The sequence below is a fragment of the Aphis gossypii genome, chromosome 1 (assembly GCF_020184175.1).
Source record: "Aphis gossypii isolate Hap1 chromosome 1, ASM2018417v2, whole genome shotgun sequence".
Taxonomy (NCBI): domain Eukaryota; kingdom Metazoa; phylum Arthropoda; class Insecta; order Hemiptera; family Aphididae; genus Aphis; species Aphis gossypii.
In genome coordinates this window covers 52,011,243-52,033,843 of record NC_065530.1, presented here as the reverse complement: position 1 = coordinate 52,033,843, position 22,601 = coordinate 52,011,243, and the positions used below count along the sequence as shown (strand labels likewise).

The 22,601-nt window shown below is 25.6% G+C and overlaps 1 long non-coding RNA gene across 2 annotated transcripts in view; it reads right to left on the bottom strand.

Annotated features, from left to right (window-relative positions):
* LOC126549166 (uncharacterized) overlaps window positions 1–22,025 on the bottom strand; it is a 44,664-nt gene extending 22,639 nt beyond the window's left edge. The window contains exon 1 of one of the 2 annotated variants that reach the window (XR_007603341.1): window positions 21,728–22,025. This is a non-coding gene — a long non-coding RNA (uncharacterized LOC126549166). Of the gene's footprint in view, window positions 1–14,637; window positions 15,432–21,727 lie in introns of those variants that run through there. The other variant, XR_007603340.1, reaches the window with a different exon arrangement.
* Window positions 22,026–22,601: the final 576 nt, after the last annotated feature.

The window sequence follows — 22,601 nt, the reverse complement described above, 5'->3', positions numbered from 1 at the left end:
TATAATACTGCACAGCATTGTTAATTACTTTACTAAAACGCAACATTTTTAAAAATCCTGTTCGTAAATTTTTGTTTGAAAATCACAAAACACCGCATAACACCACAATTGACAACAAGGATTACATATGGATAAATAATTGACGAAAATTAACATTTTAAAAATTAGAAATTTTATATAAAAAAAAAATGATATTTTTTTGTATTAAAAATTATTCCAAGCCAATTTAAATTTTTTTCATTTTATTTATTTATTTTTAATTTGATTGAATAACCATTCTTTTAAGTTTTAACCATACATTTATTTATTGATTGATTTTCATTATTTATAATATAAACAAATACCCTTACAACAATATTTAGAAGTATTGTGTTCCCTTTTCAAAAATGTATTCCAGTCCAATATATATATATATATATATTTATTTATAATGTATATTATATACATAAACCACAATTTAAGGGTCTAGATTGTCGTGACATTATTTCTGTTAATAATATTTTATTCCTATAATTAATAAATGTTTTATTTTTTATTCAATTTACTAAAAACCCATAATGTAACGGAACTAATAATTTGCATTTTTTTTTTCTTTAAACAAAATTTATTAATCTCATGATTGTTACCTCGTGGGTTTGCATAGAACATTTCCCCTGAAAAAAAGTGTTGCCTAATATTATCTAGATGATTGGTTTTTTTTTTTTTGATTCAATTGAAGAAAGAAAACTGGTACATAATTATTATAGGTTAATTATTTGATTTATTTTATCAATCATTTTTTGTTATTAGGTAAAACACTTAATAATCATTATCTTAATTCATTTCACTATGTTATTAATAACACACTGCAATTACGAGTAACTAATAATTATTGATGTCGAATCTTGAGTACTATAATAATTAATAAGAAATAATAAGTAATTTCAGTGATAAACATTTGCATAAGTTGGCATGGCTTTAATTACTTTTTAGTACATTATTAAACTTCATAAATATATTACTTAGCTGAACCCGTGCACTTCGTAGCCCGTTACGAAACCCTAAGCCCCTAACCATCTATAAACAAAAATGTCCATCGTAAATTTCAAAATGTCTATTTGAACACCTCCTGGAGTTAGTCCTATTATTTTTTAATTTAACCTATCTAATGCCCATAGGTCTAATATATTTCTGTACCAAATTTCGTCGCAATTGGTCCAGCCGTTTAGGAAGACAGACAGAAATCCAACAAATTTAACACACAGCTTAAGGCATATAAGAGGTAGGATGATTGTTTCCATGGCAATAAACAAAAGATAGACAGACAGATTATTATTATTGAAACTAATAGCAACCATCTAAAAACAAAAATTTCCATCGTAAACCTCAAAATGTCTGTCGATTTTATGCTCTTTTTACCCTTTAAAATACGAATTTTGTAAAATCCTTTCTTATGCGCCTATACATAGTAGTACGTACATTTATTGAAAATTTCAAATAAATCGATTCAGTAGTTTTGACTGCAGGTTGATTTCACCCTTCGTTTATATATAAAGATGTATACATTATAATATGTATATTATAATTGTATGCAAAGTGTTCAACGATAAAAAAATCACCTAGTATATATATATTTATATAATATGGGCATACAAAAATGAGTAAAACAAAGATAGAATGTACCTAAAGAAAATTATAAGTGCACTATTATAGGTACTTAAATATTATAGTATATGTAACTACAATGTAATGGACTTTTTATCAACAACTTCAAAGTATGATTGTATATTTGTTTTTTATCTTGGATGCATAATATTAATAAATATTTAATGTTGTTATAATATAATATACGATTAAAAAAAATGTGAGACTCGCCATATTAAAAATAAAAATGATTATGATGGATCTTTGTTTTTAATAATTATTATAACGTAATAAATTATGAAACATAAGTACACGGAAAGTACTTGTACACCGCAGTATTAGGAGAATCGCTAAGTATTTCAGTAGCGTTCCTAGATAAATCGTATGGTAATATTTTGAGAAAGGGGGTATTGATGTGTACAGTGTACGACGAGTTAAATACACAGTGTATCCATTTATCAACCATATTTTCCATGAAGTATATATCAGCACGTCTACTATACATAATACTTCACTAATCACTTCCTGACAAAACTCTAAAACATACTTAACTATTTGTATACTTGATGGAAATTAGAAACCTTACGTTAAAGTATTAATATAAATTGGCTATGTTAAAGTTACAATAAACCTACACAAAAACAAATATTTATAGTTTTTAATTTTAAGTTTAAACAGCATTCATGTCTTTAATTTTAACTGACGTTTCCCATCAAGCGGTCGCTTCTTCTACTTTTTATAATTATTTATACACAGCAAATCATGCCACCAGTTACTGAGTATCGGTGAAACATGAGATTGCGCTCACAATACCTTTTTACCCTAAAAATGCAATATGATTGCGCTATAGTAATTAACACGATTGAGCCTTTTACTTATTTACCTGCAAAATTACACTATGATTAAGTGTGTGTAGTCAAATAATAAATACAGTCGGACTTGGTTAATTCGAAGTCGAAGTTAAAAGTCCGAGTTAGCCAAGTTTGATTGTAGTAATAATACGTAGAATTATAAAAATTTGTTATATATTTTTTTATCCTTTTAACAATAATCCTCCTCAAGTTCACAGACTGACAAAAATTAAATTATTGGCTTGGTTAAAAATATTGATGAGTCCAATTTTATTTTTAAATAGTGTATTGGAAATATATTTTCCTCGATATTGTGTTACACCTGTATATTAACATCCACATTCATTCAAAACGTTCTTAATCTAATGTCTTCATTGTATACTCTCGTTGTATGGCGCATTAAATTTGATAAAAAAAATAAATAAATCCACAGAACTTTCACAATTATTTATGCAACAACACCTTACACTAGTCCACTTAATAATCACCTTATTTTTTATTTAGACACTGTCAAGTACTTAACCTTACAATTTGGTACAAGACTAACCTATCCATTTATAACTTACTTCTCAAACCTATTTAGGCTTATGAAGTGTATCCACAATATTAAATATTCAAAATATTCTAATCTTCCAATCAAAAATACTCATTTTTATGCCACCTACTATATATAAAATGATTCCTTAGATACTATAATCAGTGATTTGCACGAATTAATCTGTCACTCTCTCCTTGGAAATCTTTTAAAAATACCTCAAGCACCAGTGGTCAAGAGATTTTATCAGTTAACATATATAAATAAAATATAAAACTAAAATAATTTAACCACCCAAAGTTGAAGCTGGATAGATTTTGAACAAATAAGTAAATACTTTTATTATTTGTTTAAATCTCATGCGTATTGACCAATATTGTATCACCAATGTAAAATAGATTGTACGCTTAAAAAAGGAGTGTAAGAAGATCAAATATTTTTATAGTTTACAAGTATATTTTAAAATGATTAATTATAAAACAATGTTATTAACGAGCAAACACGGCTAAGTTAGATTACGTGTATTTAACACGTTCTGTATAATATATAATGTAAATTATTTTTGTCATGCTGTATAAAACGTAATGACTAATGTAACATAATACTCGTATCTAAATATACGTACCTAATATAATGTGTCTTACATATTTCAAAAATATGTAAATGACAAGGACTGTTTTTTATCTTTAACGTAATATAGTAATACGATACGAAATCAGGTACGAAGCATATTTAAGATAAAAAAAAAAACCATCCGAGATAATACGAGAACCATTATTTATATCCACTCAAACAACTGTAAGCGGTTTTTATTGTTTCAAAAGTATCGTGAATTTACGTAACAATTGTAAGCTGTATAGGCTGCATACAATATCGATTAACATACACTGTAGATAACATGTACATCGATTAATAAATTATTTTAATGATTATTGTAACAATGTTTCTTTTCATTTCTATATTTTTGATAGTCTTCATCTCTCAATTATAAACTTGATATCGTGTCTCACGATTTTTGTAAGTTAAAAAAATGTTTAAGTTTATTCATTTTGTTTTATTTTATGAAAAAGAAAAATATTCAGGACGGACGGTGGTCGGAAGTCGAATTTTTAATTTATTATCATCAACCAGGCATGAAATAAAAACATGTTTTTACATAATTTTTAATAGGCGTAGGTATAAAAGAATAAAAAATTTAAATATTTATTAAACGAAAATAGGCTTATAAACTACTTCGTGTCCTGCTACAAGATAGATAATTTTCTCCCAAATGAAATATGACGGGAAAAATAAAATAAAATAATAAAACATAGAAATTCGATGGGTATAAAGAATTCATGGTATGGGTTCCACAAAAACAAGTTTTACAAATCTTTCTAGTTTTTTTTTTTTTTTTGTCGATTTTAATTTCATTGGTAGACGATAGCAGTGAATACATTTTTGAAATTAATATCTCATACCATGAAAGAGCAAACATTTTTAAAAAATGTTATAACATTTTATTCGGTAGATAGATATATTATAAACTCTAATAAATGATGCTTTATAATGACTTTCTTTGAGTACAAATAGTTATTATTATGGTAGAGACTAGAGTTGTATTTTTAATTTATACTTTAAGAAGTATAGTATTTCATATTAGCACATTTGTTTCATTTAACCTTTTAACAAACGTTTAATCTATCAATGAATGCGACGTAAACCACTGAAACGAAAGAAAAAATTATTACAAATCAAGTACTAACCATACCATATTTTTCCTCTTATACTGTGAAAAAAATAATATTCTTTTTAGTCTTTTTTTAGTATAAAAAAATAATACCAAGTATTAGTAATTAATATACATAAGAAGTAATACAAATTAATATGAATTAACTACATCAATTAAGGTCTACTATATTTAAAAATAAATAGATTTGATAAAATACTACGTCAAGAATGGTCATGTGTTTAATAGATGATATTTTGAGTGGATTCTTGTATTCTTTATACAATCAGACAATAGTTCCTGTGTTTTAGACTTACGTCTTACTTTGTATAATAAAACAATGTTTTTACCAACATGACAAATTATTATTGGTTTTCCGTTAATTTATTATAGGATTATCTTATTATCAGTTATTGTTAATTAACACCTATAGTTTTATAATCGTAAACTGTTACGTCATAAAGCACCACTTATCATTTTTATTTAAAAGATAAAAAATATTTTTTCATTTTCGTTGTTTGGAAATAAAACTTTTAAATATCCTTTTATTAGAATGTTTTATCTTCGAAACTCATAGTATGTATATTAGTAATAATATTAATTAAATAATTTGCAATCGAATTTTTGAAATTATTTCAAAATGATTACTGTAATAAGTTGTATTACTATCTATATGTGGTATTAGAAATTGTATTTTCAGTAGTCAGATGTTTAACTGGTACATACTACCTACATAAAAATAATCAAGAATTAGACTAATAAAGCTTAAGCATTTTAAACTATAAAAAAAAAATTAGATGTTATCTATTGGTAAAATAATTATTATCTAACCTATTTATACTCTATGAAAAAAATTTTTTTTTTTATTACATCAAATTATCAAAAGTATGTATTTAAAAAAAAAAAAAATAACACAAAAGACTTATTTTAGTTACAAATAATTTTTTTTATGTATACAATGTAAATCAATTTACAACAATAAATATATTATACATTTATACATAAATTGAATTTACCTATCATGTAAATAATTATGTTTTCAATGTTTTCTGATTCAGTATTTTCGAAATTAGAGTAGATATATGATTAAAACACATCTGCCGGTAGATTAATCATACAATTTCTAAGAAATTCGGAAACGTCGTCATATAATTGTATTGTTTTTATAATTCATTTTTAAGATACTTCAACGTTTAATGCAACATGCATATTATAGATATTTAATTTTTATAATCGTTCGATGCCCGTTTATGTCCATATCGTTTGTATTATATTAGTTAATCATTTTTTCCTGTTTTTCACGATAAAATATATAAAATATTAATATATCCATAATAATATGACAACATTGATACAGATAGAACATATATCGATCAATTACATATGTATTCCAGTGCTCTATTATGAATTATGATGTCCAATACGAAAAATTATATGTATATACAACAAAATAACTGTTGCTTTCCAAGTGCAATTTAGTTAAAATATAGTAATGTATAATAGCATTAATAGCTAAACGGCTGAACACATCAAATATTAATGCTAATAAAATTGCATTTAATTTATGCTAATCGTGTGTCACGTAACGCTAGGTGCATATTCGATATATCCAGTTTTGGACAGGTTTTTGTGTCTTCAAATTTCCAAAACCCGTATTTATTTATGACTTGGTAGAATAAAAACTGTATTCATAATGTTTTCTTTACCTAAACAGACTATACGTTCTCTAGAATCAATCGAAAATCACATTTTTTCTTTTAACGGTTTGTAAATACTTACCAATAGGTTATTATAATATGATATAATTATTTCACAATCAATGTTAGCCACCACATAGTGTTTGTAGTTTGTACAGTAAATTTATTCTTTCGTATAGCTACGCCGCGGGTATGCCAACATTATATCACAAATAGCACATTATGTTACTTTGAGAGCATAAATAAACCACTGCTTATGACAATCTTTTGAATTTTAGACTACACTGGTTGACACGTTTGTAAATCCTTTATTTTTGGTACCTGACTATTATGCATGAATTTTACACGAGATAAGTAAGGCATAATGATTGTTTTAATTCAGCCACCGAGCCTATACACTTGAAATACACGAGATAACCAATATTGATGATAATAATAATAATATTCATATGCAAACAATAAGTTCAATAACATATTACCAAAACAATATTTTTTTACTGTATACGTGGAAAATCGTTGGCATCCGACCCAGAAATAAAATAGATGTTCGACTGGCAAGTATTTTAATGAGGCAATAAGCGACTGTTTTTAACTAAATAATACCGATATATTAGACAAACACAATTTTATTTCTGAGAGTAATAATTTAAAATTAATCTAGTGTTACATGAACATATAATAAATAATGACAATCCAAAATATTTTAATCAATCTTAAACATTGGAGTATAATATAACTGTTCATACAATACATCCAGAGAAGACAATAGTGAATAACCACAATATGCACTTGTGGTTACATTTCTTGTTAAAATATTTAATATCAGTGACGACTGTTGATATTAAATATATTACATTTTATATTCTATCATTCATAAAAGCTCAGATTATAGCATGAATAGATTTATAAATAGTTTACTCAGGGTGTTTAGCAGACTATTTAGCAATAAGTAAACTTTTGATTTATTGACGTCAATAGATTAATATAGTTCAAATGTTGACATAAATCGTCTGTTTAAGCATCGTCTGTATTCTATAATGACTAGTTTATTTTCAACATTGATATTATACATGGGTAGTATGTATACCAGAGCTTATAATTATACCTACAACTTAATTTATATTTTCATTGATCGTCTGTAAATTATAAATAACCTAGATAATAAAGATATATTTTATTTATATATTATACACGTATATATCCATATAAAATCATATAAAAGCTTTTTTTAATTTTTTAGAAACTATTCTCGTATAATATGTACTTCAAAGGTCAATTTTTTATAAGTTTCAACAAAGTACAACTATTTCTAAATCAAACATTAAATAATGATTAAACCACGAGAAAATTGTTGCCTGCGTTATTTGATAACTTGTATACATTTTTTCATAGTATTGCAATATTCTGAATACTACAACTTAAAAAATTTAAATAGTAGATTAGTAGGTATAATATCAGTCTAGAGCTCGGATTTTAAACAATATTATGCTTCTTTTTTATATATGAGGTAGAAATTTAATTTTTATACATAAATTCATTTCACGTCAATCTGATTCCAAATAAACCAATTTATTTTGACTTTTTTATTACTTTTTTCAATTATTTCAACATGAATTTTTTATTCGTGTATTATGCTATTTTAATAATAAAAAAAAATTATTAATAAAAAATGTAAAAACCCGAAATACGGCCTAAATAGTTAGGTTTATTGGATTATTATTGTTTTTGTTATCGGCTTGATTATTAAACGTATAGATTATCGACCCACATATTATAGCCTATAGTACCTACGGCTACGGTTAGTAGTTGTACGCTTATAACATCGAAAACAACCATTTCAAAATTAAAGATTTAGTGTTATAATTTGAAACGTCTTGTATGAAGTACCAACGCACCGACCACTTCAATGGATATACATAGTTCGTTTTCTATGTATAAAAATATTTTTTCGGACAATAGAGTCAATTTCATTACTGCAAATCTAAGGAAATACATGGTAGTTAATGCTTTTTTTAGTTTAAATTAATTTTTCAAATTTTTTTATTCGTTTTTATAACTAGTTTATACACATTTTTGGTCATCTTTTTTTTTGCTTTAAACAAAAATAAATGTACTACTTTTTTGCTTTTTTAAAAATTTAAACAATCATGTGCTTTTTTTGTTGTTTATTATGTGCTTTAAAATCTGAGCTCTAAACATCACGTACTTAAATATTACCTATAATATCAAATGTATTAAAAATTATTATTAATTTTAATATTCAATAGAGTCCAATCAATTCCTACAAACATCACCAACACTACAATATAAATTAGAAACCAAGCTTCATTAAGAAGTTGTTTTATCAATACTTTGGTTTAATAACTAACGTTGATTTCGAATTAAAAACACATAAGATAATACAATATCGGCATAGTTGCATGCACTGAAATCAGCGAAACGAAACGAGTGCCCACAGATATAGATAATAAACTAGATTGCTAGGTTCCCTATACTAACCATATAAACGTTTGAAGCCACAAATCCGCCATTATTAGTAGGTCATTTGTATCTTATCATGTTATAATTTTGATAACACAATACACAATCATTTCTCACTATAATAAATATATTATATTGATCATGAATTCATGTTTAAAAAATTTTAAATTTGTAAACGTCTTTTTCGTGAAGGCGTGAAGCTAAAAAGTTCATTTTATTATTTGACGTTAGTTAAATATTTTATAATTTAATGTCGTCTATTAATTTGAAATGTTGATCATGGTCAATTGAATAATTTCATACCTATTATGTTTATAATTTATATATAAACTTATAAATTAGGTAAATGTATTACAATACTATTTTATTTCCAATTATATTATTATTTGTTAATAATACTTAGGTAGGTATGTATGTATATTAATTGAGCAATTTCTTAACTAGTTAGAGTAGGTAGTAGGTGTATTTTGACAAATAAAAACAATGTTATATTATATAAAAAAATAAATACTTTTACATGTTATAAAATAAAATAGTTTTATGAAGTTTTTGCTTCTTATTATCCATTTTCATTATTGAAGATGTTAATATTTTACTATAAGAATGTAATCGTATGTTCAAATATGCATGCGAAATTAGGTTTATTAATTTTATGTGGTCTTGCATGTATGTCCGTCAACACAATACGTCATAGGCATTTTTAACAAAATTTTATAATTTATACTCTATAAATGTTAAATATGATATTAAATGTGATTAAATAAATTACACTTAAAACTTGCATGTGTAGTAAGCAAATATTTTTTGCGCTTAGTACAACATTTACAAGTTTACACAGGTTTGTACAGGAGTTAGCATATTATGTACAGTGATTTAACTCCACAACTATTTTCTATGAAAAAAGTATAAATAAATAACGAGTACTGAGAATAATAGGTTTATTGTATAAATAATATAATATATAGGTAATAATATATTATATAATGTGTTAAACAACAACAGACTGGTTTTAACAAATAATTCTTTAATTGTTTAAAATTTTAAATCATACATTTAAAGAATTAAATACTACATAAAAAATATACAATCATAATTTATTGTGACAAAATAAAAAATAACATTTCAAATACTTTAAACTTAAATTCAAATTTTGGCGGGTTTTCAGCATGCATTTGACCTACTCAAAATGGCGGATAATAACTTCACATCATATCACTAGTTAGCAATCTAGTTTATTATCTATATCTGTGCGAGTGCCCCACTGCTACATACCTAGGTACTGTTTGTATTTTTATATAATATAATATGTATATATTTACAACAGGAATGCAATTAAAATTCTTTTTTGAACAAAGTTGTTGCTTTTTAATTAATACGAATAATGTATAAAATTAACCAGCTCTAAACAATACACAATAATTTTCAATTCTTATCAGTTATAACTTTATTAGCCTTAATATTATGCATAATACAGTACAGACTTTTGATAGTAAAGAAAACTCACGGTAAACTGATTCTGATAAGTGATATCAAATATCGACTTTCGTTAGGATATTATAATTAATAATTAATATATAGGTATAGGTATAGGTATGTTATTGTAAACAAATACAATAACAATTTACATCAAAATTACAAAAAGTTACAAAACATCAAGTCAACATTAAAATATCAATTAATACTTAATAGTTTACATTTTCTTAAGAACTATCGAACAATTTAGCCATGTAAGTATTATTTGTCCAAGTACGCTATATTTCTCGTGTAATTACATTATTATATCTTATTATACTGTTTACTATACTGTATTATACTGTCTTATTAAGCATTTACACAACGCATGATTATATTAATTACTGACAGAAAATTATTTAATGAGATTAACCACCTTTAATAATTATATTTATTTTATTAATGTAAAATTCTACATATTTATTTATACAACCGAAAATTCATGTTAATTTCTTAATTGTCAGTTTATATATACCTAAGTATAATATTATTTTAAAATATAAAAAATAAATAAGATCTTACCCTTAAAACAAAATATAATATAAAATTCAATAAATAAGTTTTAAATTTAATTTAGTTCATGGTAAATATGTGAATATATTATAATAATATGAGGTAGTGATATTATAAAATCTTGTTCGATTTCAGTATTGTGATATCAATTTTAAGTATATATTAGCATACAATTTATCACACATTATTATACATATAATATAATATAAGCAATGCAAATACAACTTTACTCTGTTGGTAAAACTGATTCAAAAACTAATTTCATAGAATAAAATGATTCATATTATAGTCATCATTACTCATTAGTGTATGAAAATGTATACGATTAAAATACAATTTATTAATAACCAACAGTTATATTATTTTTATATATATTTTTTTTCATTACTATTTAATAATTTTATAATATTATACAATAATTTAAAAATTAATGCATTTCCAATGAGACTTAGAATTAATATAAAAAACAAATTTAGAAATTACAGACTTTTTTAATTCTTCTTAAAATAATATATAGGTACCTACTAATTAAACTTTTATTAAAAATCTCTTTTAAAAATTAATCAACGTTTTATATGTAATGAAAAAAATTATTTAATTAATGTACACGTGTAGTGTTGATAAACAGAATTATTAAACTTTCTTCTCTATTAAATTATAGAATATTATTTTTGTTATATACTTTATTATAAGGCTCATTAATTATACAGAAAAAGAAACGGTTAGGTACAAAATTGCGTAACGTTCATTTTTTCTTACATCAGTTTATGATAATTTATACTCAATAGTACTGACAAAATTATATTATTCAAAATCGAATTCATATATCTTATTGTATTATGAATATCTAATTTACATGCGTAAAAACATTTGAAATTTATTAATTTTAAAATTAGCATTAAATACACAAGTGTATATATAATATACTCACAGTATAAGTATTTCGTCGTTAGGAATATTTTTTAACTTGAAGTGTTAGATATAATAAGAATGTGTAATACTCTTATATTTATCAAACATATTTAAATATATGTACATGACGTGTAAGTAATAATTAAATACTTATGTGTAAAATAGATACCTAATTTAAAAGATCCGGCCTATGTTTCTATGTGATTAGATAAAAATAACTATTTTTCATTAATTACCACAAAAAGTTGGTTATATTAATAAATAATTACAATATAATACAAGTAGATTATATCCCCCATAAGCACTTGCGTCGAATCGGAATGCAAACAAATGTGACTTTATTTATAATTCATGAATATAATATATTAATTGTATTCAAAGATTTTGTATTATCTATTTTTCCACGGCCCACGTGATTATGTCAAGGTTACCTACTTTCGAAGGATGTAGTCAAATTAATTTAAAATTAAATTTATATCAAATTTTGAAATGGATTAAACACCAATATTTTCAACACCCTTAAGCTATTGATATAGTTGTAATTTAATACATTTCTTTATTCTATTTAAGATTGCTGTAAGTGTAGCAGAAAACGACTATTTTTATTCGAAAATGTAAGTAATATAAGATATAAGTAATAAAGCTTGAAACTATAAAATATAAATTTGATCTTTATGTAAACATTAAAACTCGTATCACAATAATAAATATAAGATAACATAGTGAACTCAACGAACCCCATTTTTTTCATAATTTAATTAACTAATACTCTTGATTTACTTTTAGATAATTTTATTTATTGAATGAAACAACTGACTAAACATAATATCATTAATAGTTTTCTTTTATATCTGTATATTATATGAAAAATAATTTTATTTCCTATTCATATACAAACTTTAACCGATTAATATATAATTGGAAGAAGTTCATCATAATAAAAAATTATTCAAATTAAATTATTAAAAACTGGTGCTTTTTTCTATAATATTTAAAGGTGGTTAATTAACTTTTAAAAACAAAATAATTATAATATTGTTACTTCAATAATTGACAATAATTTTTTACGAGTTAGTTGTAAACATTACTAATTTTGAAGAAAAAAAATCTAGTCATTTCATTTACGATATTTTAAATGATATTGTTTTATGTATTTTAATAATATATATATATTATATACTAATACTATTTGTAATATACATACCGGTTGTGTTATTTTGCGGTAAACAAAACTAAATTTAATTATTAATTTGGCACTGAGTAGGCATAATTGCATAAAGCATTCCTACATTTTTGACATAGACCAATAAACCTAACCTAACCATTATATTATGTCAATAATAACTACAGAACAGTATATAATATAAAAAATATATTGTTATATATCAAAATATTTCAATTTACATTTTTCGGAAACAATTGTATAATATTGTTGTATTTTGTAAATTCCAATCATTTTGGAGAAGAACCTATATCGGAAGCAAATCTAAAGTACCTATCACACATCACACACAACAAAAATACCTCGACAATATGAGAATTTTCATTTCATTACAATCATATTGAGTTGAATATTTGTAAAATTCACATATACTTATTAAGTACTTGATTTAAAAGTCTTATTTTCAGAATTTCTAATTGTTTATTAGTATTTACGAAGCACAATTTATTTTATCCATTTATCAATATGTTATATAAATTTATAACAGTTGGATTTTCAAACATTTTTTAATTTTTTTAATTACTTTCAATTTTACGTCATTCAACGTTATTCGTATTCCATATAAAATAAACAACAATATAATAAATATATTATTTAAAGTTAAAACTCTACATATTTGTTAGTCTAGCATTTTTATTCTGAAACCTGTAAAACAATAACCATGACATAATTATTAATTGTTGTCTGGTTATTAACTGTATATGATGTCGATGACCAAGAAATAAAAGTGCATTTAGGTATTGTATTAGAAAAGTTAATTACACTTGGAAAATATAATATGAACAGTATTAAATAATTTAATATATTTTTTTTAACTTTTCGATAGTTATAAAATTAGAATTAAAACCATTAAAACCAATAACATTATAACATTTGTCTGTACATAATTAATGCAAAACTAGGTTATGGCAATTATTATGAAAATGAAGTAATATTATTCTCAAAAGTGCTTCTAAAGTTCCAACACTAATTTCTAAATTGTTCAAATCATTGTTTTAATTAAAACATTGAATTTTAGTGAAAGTATATTATATTCAAAAATAAGATAATTTACTCATACAAATTTAATTATTACAATATACTCATATAATATTATTAATTGATAATAAATATACAGCACAATATAATTATATAATATTGAATTTGTTTCTAGGTGACTATAATTTCTTTCAGAGCGTTTGAATAAAAAAATAACATAAATAATTTTAATTTTAATAAAATGTTAAAAGTAAAAAAAAGCAATTCAAAAATATATCATTCAAAATCCTTGAAATATAAATCAAATGTATAACTAGGATAAAATTTTATTCATTATAAAAAAAAATATTGATTAGGTATAGTAGAAATAATTAAATAACATTATCGCAATAATCGGTAAAAAAATATTAGATAAACAACCAAGGTAATAATATACATTATTTATAATATATTTTATGAAACCGAATTGAATATCTACACACATATCTACACACATATGATACAATTTATGTATTGAAGGAGACAAGCCTACTTGATAGTACTTCATAAAACAATTTAAATATTGATTTATCGTAACCTTATTTTTTTTGTTATTAGGTACTTACCAACGTTAAAGAAATGTACGTTTAAGTAAATTTTGGCATTTCACTCTACTGTTTTCAATTTTATCTCCATGAATTGACTACTTTAGCTTGTATATAGACACACACACAAATAAAAGGGATGTAGACATATATGTTATATAAAACGAGTAAACCGAGTACCGACAGATTAAAATATACAATATACTTTTCATCATATTATGAACTATGACTTGAACGACAAGGAAAATACTAAATGATAAATATTATAAGACCAAAGCCGAGAAGTATAGGAAGAAAAAATAAAATATGAACACATAAAAAAATAAAATGAATACAATGTTTTTAACAACAAGTGTGATGAAAGTCAAACGATTATCGACTTTCTACTTGTTAACTGATAGAATGATCACCATGGTGAGGAGTACAATTTATGTATTATGAAATCATTACAGTTGGAAAACACTATGATAAATATTGACTATTATATTGGGAAGATAAGGAAAGGAATTATTAAATTATTAGATCTGTAGATTGATTTACTTAAAAGAAAAGGTATGCATATGATACACGGTTTTACTTTTAACAATCTATTGACTTATAACTTAACTAAATTCGTTAGTCTTCAGCCATGAATTAGAGAAATTAGGTATTTTGTTCGTAAAAATCCCCTTTTTCAAAAATCCTCAAAAATCTTTCCAGAAAACAAAATTGTAGTAGTCTACTGAAAATTAATTATCAATCAAAATGTTAATCAACACTATCGCAACATCGGAGCTGGAAAACAACATTTTATCTACTTAGAAATCTGAATAACTTAATACTGTATCAAGTATATTATCTCTAGATCCATTGGATCTTCAGTCTTCACTAACTCTAAATATACATTTTAGATATCATATTCTTGTAACATAATTGATCTTTCACTAGAAAACAAAAGTGACATAATGATTACCATAAGTGCTTACACAATAACATGATGTAAGGATTGAAGAGTTACAATATGCATTGTAGTGAACGCAATTTCAGGAGAAAAAAATTAAAAACTTTCCGTTTACATTGGTGGTTAGGCTCAATATACGTTATGTTATGGTAAATAGAATATACAATGTGTGTAGTTCAAAATATATGATGGCACCTGAGATAAATTATTGTATTGGGATAATACATATTATATCATCAGCTTCAGACAATCAGACGGCCTACTATCTAAAACCAGCCTATTACAGGTGGTACTATATTCTTGGTTACTTGCAAACAGTAACGCCCATACCAATGAAATTCTGGTAATCAGTTTTACAACCACTTCTCGAAACCCAATTTGACAATACAACAGTTTTTTAACGAATAGGTGAGTTAATTATAGGAATTATTTTTTCTGTCAATCTTACGTTAGATATTTGAATTAGGTAACATCTTAATCAAAAGATAAATAATTCTGAAAACAATATGATATTATAAGTATCACTTTTATCAGAAAATTTAACTAAATAAATATATAATATGACCCAGTATTTTTTAGATTTTTCAAACGTAAGAAAAAAAAACTTGCGATTTCTGACAGTTACTACTCTGTTTTAAGTTAAGTATACAACAACCAATGTGTTAAATAGAATTATACTTGTATATACCCACAATTTTTATTATATAATGACAACATCATTTAAACCTTTAAATTTAGGTTTATACTGTAATGTATAACAATCAATAACAATTTCCTCCCATCATAGGCATAAATAAGGACTGCTACAGTTTTCACATCGATGTGACACAGTCTTTGTTATAATTATTATTTAATTATTTTCTTTACTGTGTGAAAGCTTTCTGCAATAATAATTCTTGTACTGTTTATAAACATGTTATAGTAATAACTTTTTGATCTGTAATATAATATATTATAGTATACTGTGAAAAAATACAATATTTATAATTGGGTATAAAATATAATAAGACGTATTTGTTTTTAATTTTAAATTAAAAAAAAAAATTACCTACGTGTACTTCGTACCTACCAAATACCAATATATATTATTATAAGCTCTACAATTATTATTGTAATAGCTAATGCACATTTTAAACAAATCAAAAAGAATCATTTTAATTGTTACTATTTCGCATTTTCGTTCAAACCTGCAATCGACGATAGCGGAGTGATAAGAAATAAATTTTCGGAGGGGGAATTTATAATAATATCACACGTGAAATCGATTAGATTATTAGGTATACACATGCATAAAATATATATTGTAATATGTATACATAACATTTTTTCGTCGTACGACACATTATAGTATTGTCGTCGGCGGCGTTAGCTTTCTAGCGTAAACAGATAATAATAACATATACGAGGTTATATATTATACTCGATTATGCATCGAGTCGTACATAATATTATATTATATCTAGAAAGTGTATTATAGTTGTAGGTAAATTATAGCGTACTGTGTTACAGGTGTATTAGTACCTAGTACCTACCTAGAGAATTCATTAATTAAGCTGTTTTGAAAGACTCAAACAGGAGGAAAAATCATAAAAATTATGGGTTTTTCGTGAATCAGATGACGACGTGTAAGTAAATAATATCCGTACATACGTAAGACAATCTATTGTGAGTTTGTGAATGTCGTTTATTAAAAACGTGTAAAATCATAGCTGATGAAACTGTATAATATTAAGACTAATTTTTCCATTCCTAATGCCCTGAATTGATACTCTGACGTCACGAAAACGATTATTTATAGGTAGATAGGATCAGGTCAATAATAACGTACGTACCTATATACATATACAGTATATTAAAAAACGGTGGCTCGTTGCCACCGCAGTAATATTAAATTCATACAATTGTAAAGATAGAAGATAAAAACAATTATTTTATTTTGATACTTTACGCGTTTTTCTCGCAAACATATCATTGAAACAATATCTTATGTAAATATATAAAACAGCAGTACATAATAACTTAAGAAAATAATGTATAATTATGACTTTAATTAATACAAGTTTTATGAGCTAGGTGGAGTTAATTAATTATTTCTGATAATTCTCATAAGACAGCGGTTTCCAAAATTTTTTTCCCGCAATGCCCTAACTCTTTTGGGCCAAATTTAGCCGCGGTCCCCTACTATGAATATCATAAAAAATAGAACAAAAAAAAAAAATTCTATACATTTTTAATTATTTATTATGGTCCGTAGACCGCGGTGTCCTTAAAAAAAGTGTTCACGGTGCACCGTTTGAGAACCGTAATCATAAGACATAAGATATTTAAATAATCAATACCAAAATCAAATCTTTATGTTGGTACTTAAATAGAGCTGAATTTATCAAGAATATTACCAGTCTCTAATCATACATAATAATATAATATATTAAAACGAAGACGGTAAATAGAAAACATGAAGTTTGTGGGGGATAGTGATTCGTCTATTTGTTTTTACTACGATTTCGCAACGTTTTTAATGCGCAATAAATCGTTTATCTATGTAGCTTGCTGAATATAACATATATATTAAATATCTATAGTAATATTATAGAGTGTCAACGAACTGGTTAGCAGCGCGTAAGGCCCTAGGGGAACTTCGAGTTATTATATTTTTTTTTCTTTTTAAATTCTTTTTTTGCCGTCTATGTCAAAGTCGCAAAAAGCCCAGCGGCTGCAGCAGTAGATTATATACTTATACTATAATATCGTATGGATCACAAGCACACGCTCGTTCGAATAAATTTGAGTATATTATACAGAGTGATACATCAAGTATGCCCTCCTATTATTTTATATCATTCAACAATACATTTAATTAAATTCCGATTTTTTAAATACCTGGTAGGGTACTTATAAAAGACCATATTTTTAAATATTTGTATAGGTAGTATTATTTTAAGTAGCCAAGTAGATATAGGTTTTTTTTAATTATTGTTTTGCATTTAAAGGGTATTCTGTAAGTTGTAATGATAACAAAAACGTATCTTTTTACTTCATATTTTCACACATTCTTTATTTGATATAAATTGTTAAACAAATTATATTTTTGAGAATTTTAATGTATTTAAATCAAATTTCAAATAAGTAGTTTCTGAGTTGTTTAAGTATTTATTATAGGTACCTAAATACTAAAAGTAATAGCCATTGATAAAAGTTTTACATCATATGTTTAAAATATATGTAATGTATAGTACTCATACTTATTATACTCTGAACATTTTACCAAATTAAAATATTGACAATTAATTTTACCATAATTTCAAAACACCATAGGTACCTTCCATATATTTTAAATACCTATCATGGATTATTCTTATGGTATTATTATTCAACCACTTGGAAACTACTCGTTTGAATATTGATTTATATATATAGGTAACAACATTTTCAAACAAATCTCTTCATAACAATTTACAGTAAAAACGTTGGTTCTAATTTAAAAAATATATTTTTACGAGTATATATTGCAATCAGGATACTCCTTAAATGGAGTTAACCTTTTAAATATTCGAAAATATGATATTTATGAGCGTATTTAAAATTTGAAAAACCATTTAGATAAATTCACATAATTTAAGGAAAATTTTGGGTTGATCATGTTTGGTGAATCACTCTGTATAACATAGAAATATAAAAAGAGGCATATAAAGGTATAGAGTGGAGGTATCTTGTAGTGAGTGCCCGTAAAACCGGTCTAAATATCAGTATCTGTCCATTAACAGTATCAGCGCGCGCGGCCCCACCAAGGTCGACAGAGAAAAACAACCAGCAGTCAATATGTGACGCCCGCGGGGACAACCCATTAACATAGGTCGTGCCTTCGGAGGCATCGAGGAATCGCGACTCAATAATATTTAATAATAATAGTATCACGTGTTCGTTTCGTGCTGGATCCTTGTTGTTCACCTGCTACAAATCTGTCCGCCCGCCAGTAACATAAAAACATCTAGTTTACATCACGTACTATCGAACACAATGTATTTGCAATCCGATTAATTAGTCGGCGATATACAAAAACTATTATTCAACGATTTAATGTGTAAAAGTTACTTTAATTTAAAAGTGATGATCCGACGATAGAAGTAAAAGCTGAAGGTTTTTAAGAACGCTTGCGTGTGAGTTGGCGAAATATATACCTATTACAATAATGTCCTATTTTTGTGATTCATGTGATTTTTAATAAGTGTTGTATAACAGTTTTGATGAAATGGTAGAAACTATCAATTTTTTCATTATACGCATTTTATAATATAGTATAACAATATTGCGATTTCTGCAGTGTGAATTTGACAACTATGGCGTGCTAACATCGTATAGTTTGGGAATTTTTTGTATGACTGCAGTCTATAGGCTAAACACCGCTAATTGGTTTATTGTCTATTTACGCCTTGTTGAATGTGTGTTTTTAAACAGTATTATTCGTTGAGCAAAGGCTGTACGAAAGATATACCTTTTAAGTGTGTTTAGGAATTTCTAACACGTCATATGTGTCTCGTGTGCATTTGTGTGGGACATATACTTGATTCTCATTCCGGCGTACGCCCACGTTACAGCTTTACGGGTTCCGCGATGACTTCTAGACACATTTACGTTTTATATATTATTGCGTAAACTTATGACTCGTCTCTAATCGTCGGTCGTTTTATGAACATCATTATAATTGTTATTCTTCGTACATTGTAATTTATACATATTATAATATTCTCGCAGACAATCGCGGTGTTTGTATTATTTCCGACATTTTTTATATTTTCCATACAATCCATTTCTACACTATAAACTGCAGATAACACCGGTGACAAACGTGATTACCTCGCATATAGGCGCTAGTAAACCTTGCTTACCTATACAGTTTTTTTGTTGTTTTCAATACCGATTGTTGTATTTAAATTTTGTACACAGCATACCAACGGCGACAAATGACACGACGGTAAAATACGATATATTATTATAATACTGCGGTAAATTAAATTTTTTTTTATGATTTACTATATTATGGACTATGGCCATGAATGGTGAATGTGAATTGGTATACCTATATAACATACAATGTATAGGAAGCACACTATAAAGACGACTTCAAAGACTCGAATATAAATTCGAATCGGTCATGTTTCATGTTTTGTATTAATATTTGACCAATATTGTCTATAACCCAATACCTGTTAAATATTTAATGACCACAAATTATATTCTATTATTTACTGTATGCACGTGCAGTTCGGTTTTTCTATACTATTGGTATTAAATGCCAAATGGTAAAACAAAACGACCACCGTCATTAAAAATGAATAACAAATTCGATTAAAACAAAAAAACTCCTCCAAAAAAAAAAAAAAATAAACACCTTATTTATTTAGTTTGGGATTCGATTATACTACAGTAAGTATGAAAAATACTTCGTAGTTCGTAACGAATTCACATTCCTATATATGGATCTAAATAAAACTAGTTATAGCAATGTTATGTTTATCATATCAATGAAGTGGTTGATCGAGGTTTCAATTTTGATAAAAATTGTGTTTCCGTTCGCGTATTGAAAATATGTTCCGTAAAGCGCACATAAATGCTCGTGCTTTATCAAGTGAATCTCTTCACTATTGAATTGTTCGTTCAGTTTTAGAGTATGATACAATAGTCTTAGATCCTATTTCTGATACCAACAAGTATTAGCTCCAGTGTGTCGAATTAAAATTATTCAAGTTCTCTACTTCTGTTTTAATAACTAAATATCCATCGTATGATTACTCTTCTGATATTTGTGTACTCGCCTTAAAATTGTAAACTAATAGTAAAGAATTGATAGTACCTAATCTTGTAATTTTTACTAAAATTAGATATAAATTGTTAGCTCTAGTATTATTTACAGTTCTTTATACATAATGATGGAGTTGACCAACATAGACTCATCATTCCACACATTTGATTTATTATTATACTATTATTCTATTATTTCAGTGTCATTTTCTAACAAATATATTATATTCATTATTATTTATTAAGTACCTAATTTTTATTTTTATTTTTTTAATTTTTTAAATCTTAATTTATCTGTTTAGCTTTAACATATTTTCAATTAGGTTCATTCATTTTATACTTATAAATAGAGATAAATAAATAAATGCATACCTAAGTGTTATCCGGAATTTGTCGAAATCATTAAATTACAGACATTCACGATGTTTGACACGTTTTGGCATCCTTTCCAATCGAGAATAGAACGTACACAATATTATTATTAAGTTGTTTTCGTTTTCTTTACGCAGTGTTGTTGTTCTTGTTTGTCCAGCGAAAAAAAATATCACACGACATATTATGCGAAACGGGATCGCCGACAATCGCTATAACGTTCATATGTGTAAAACCATAAACATAGTACTATTGTTGTATAACATTATGTCAATGGTTCATCGGTATCTGTAAATACGACCGAGTCAGTTTTATTTTTGCCACGACAAACTGACTGCAGATACTGTAAAATTGTAATTATTATTATTATTATTAAACATTATAGAGTTATACCTATATTACCTATAATACATGGAAACAAAATAATATTATTTAGTTAAAAATGTACGATTTGTGTGTTTGTGTTTCTAAATCATCACAAATATCTATAACGACTTGCACAGTTACACGCAAATTCGTACCTACTCCTTTTACAATTATTTATTTTACATAATATGGCCGCCTGATGATATACTTATGTATAATGCGTATATACTATATACTATAATATACATATAGGCGCGTTTTTCTATTTTTTTTTTGTGTGTTGGATATGATTGTGCGTAGTAACATTTACGCATTACTTATATTCAAGAAAAATAAATCTAGATTAATCGCGGGAATCTCTCGCGTGTTACAATATCGCGCAAACGCGCAATAGTTATTTCATAACAATATTTTGATTGTATTTTCAAATGATTAATTATGTTTATTGCATTCGTTGTCGTTGTCATCGTCATTGAAACGTGTAGAAATGCACTAAAAGTGCGTAAAA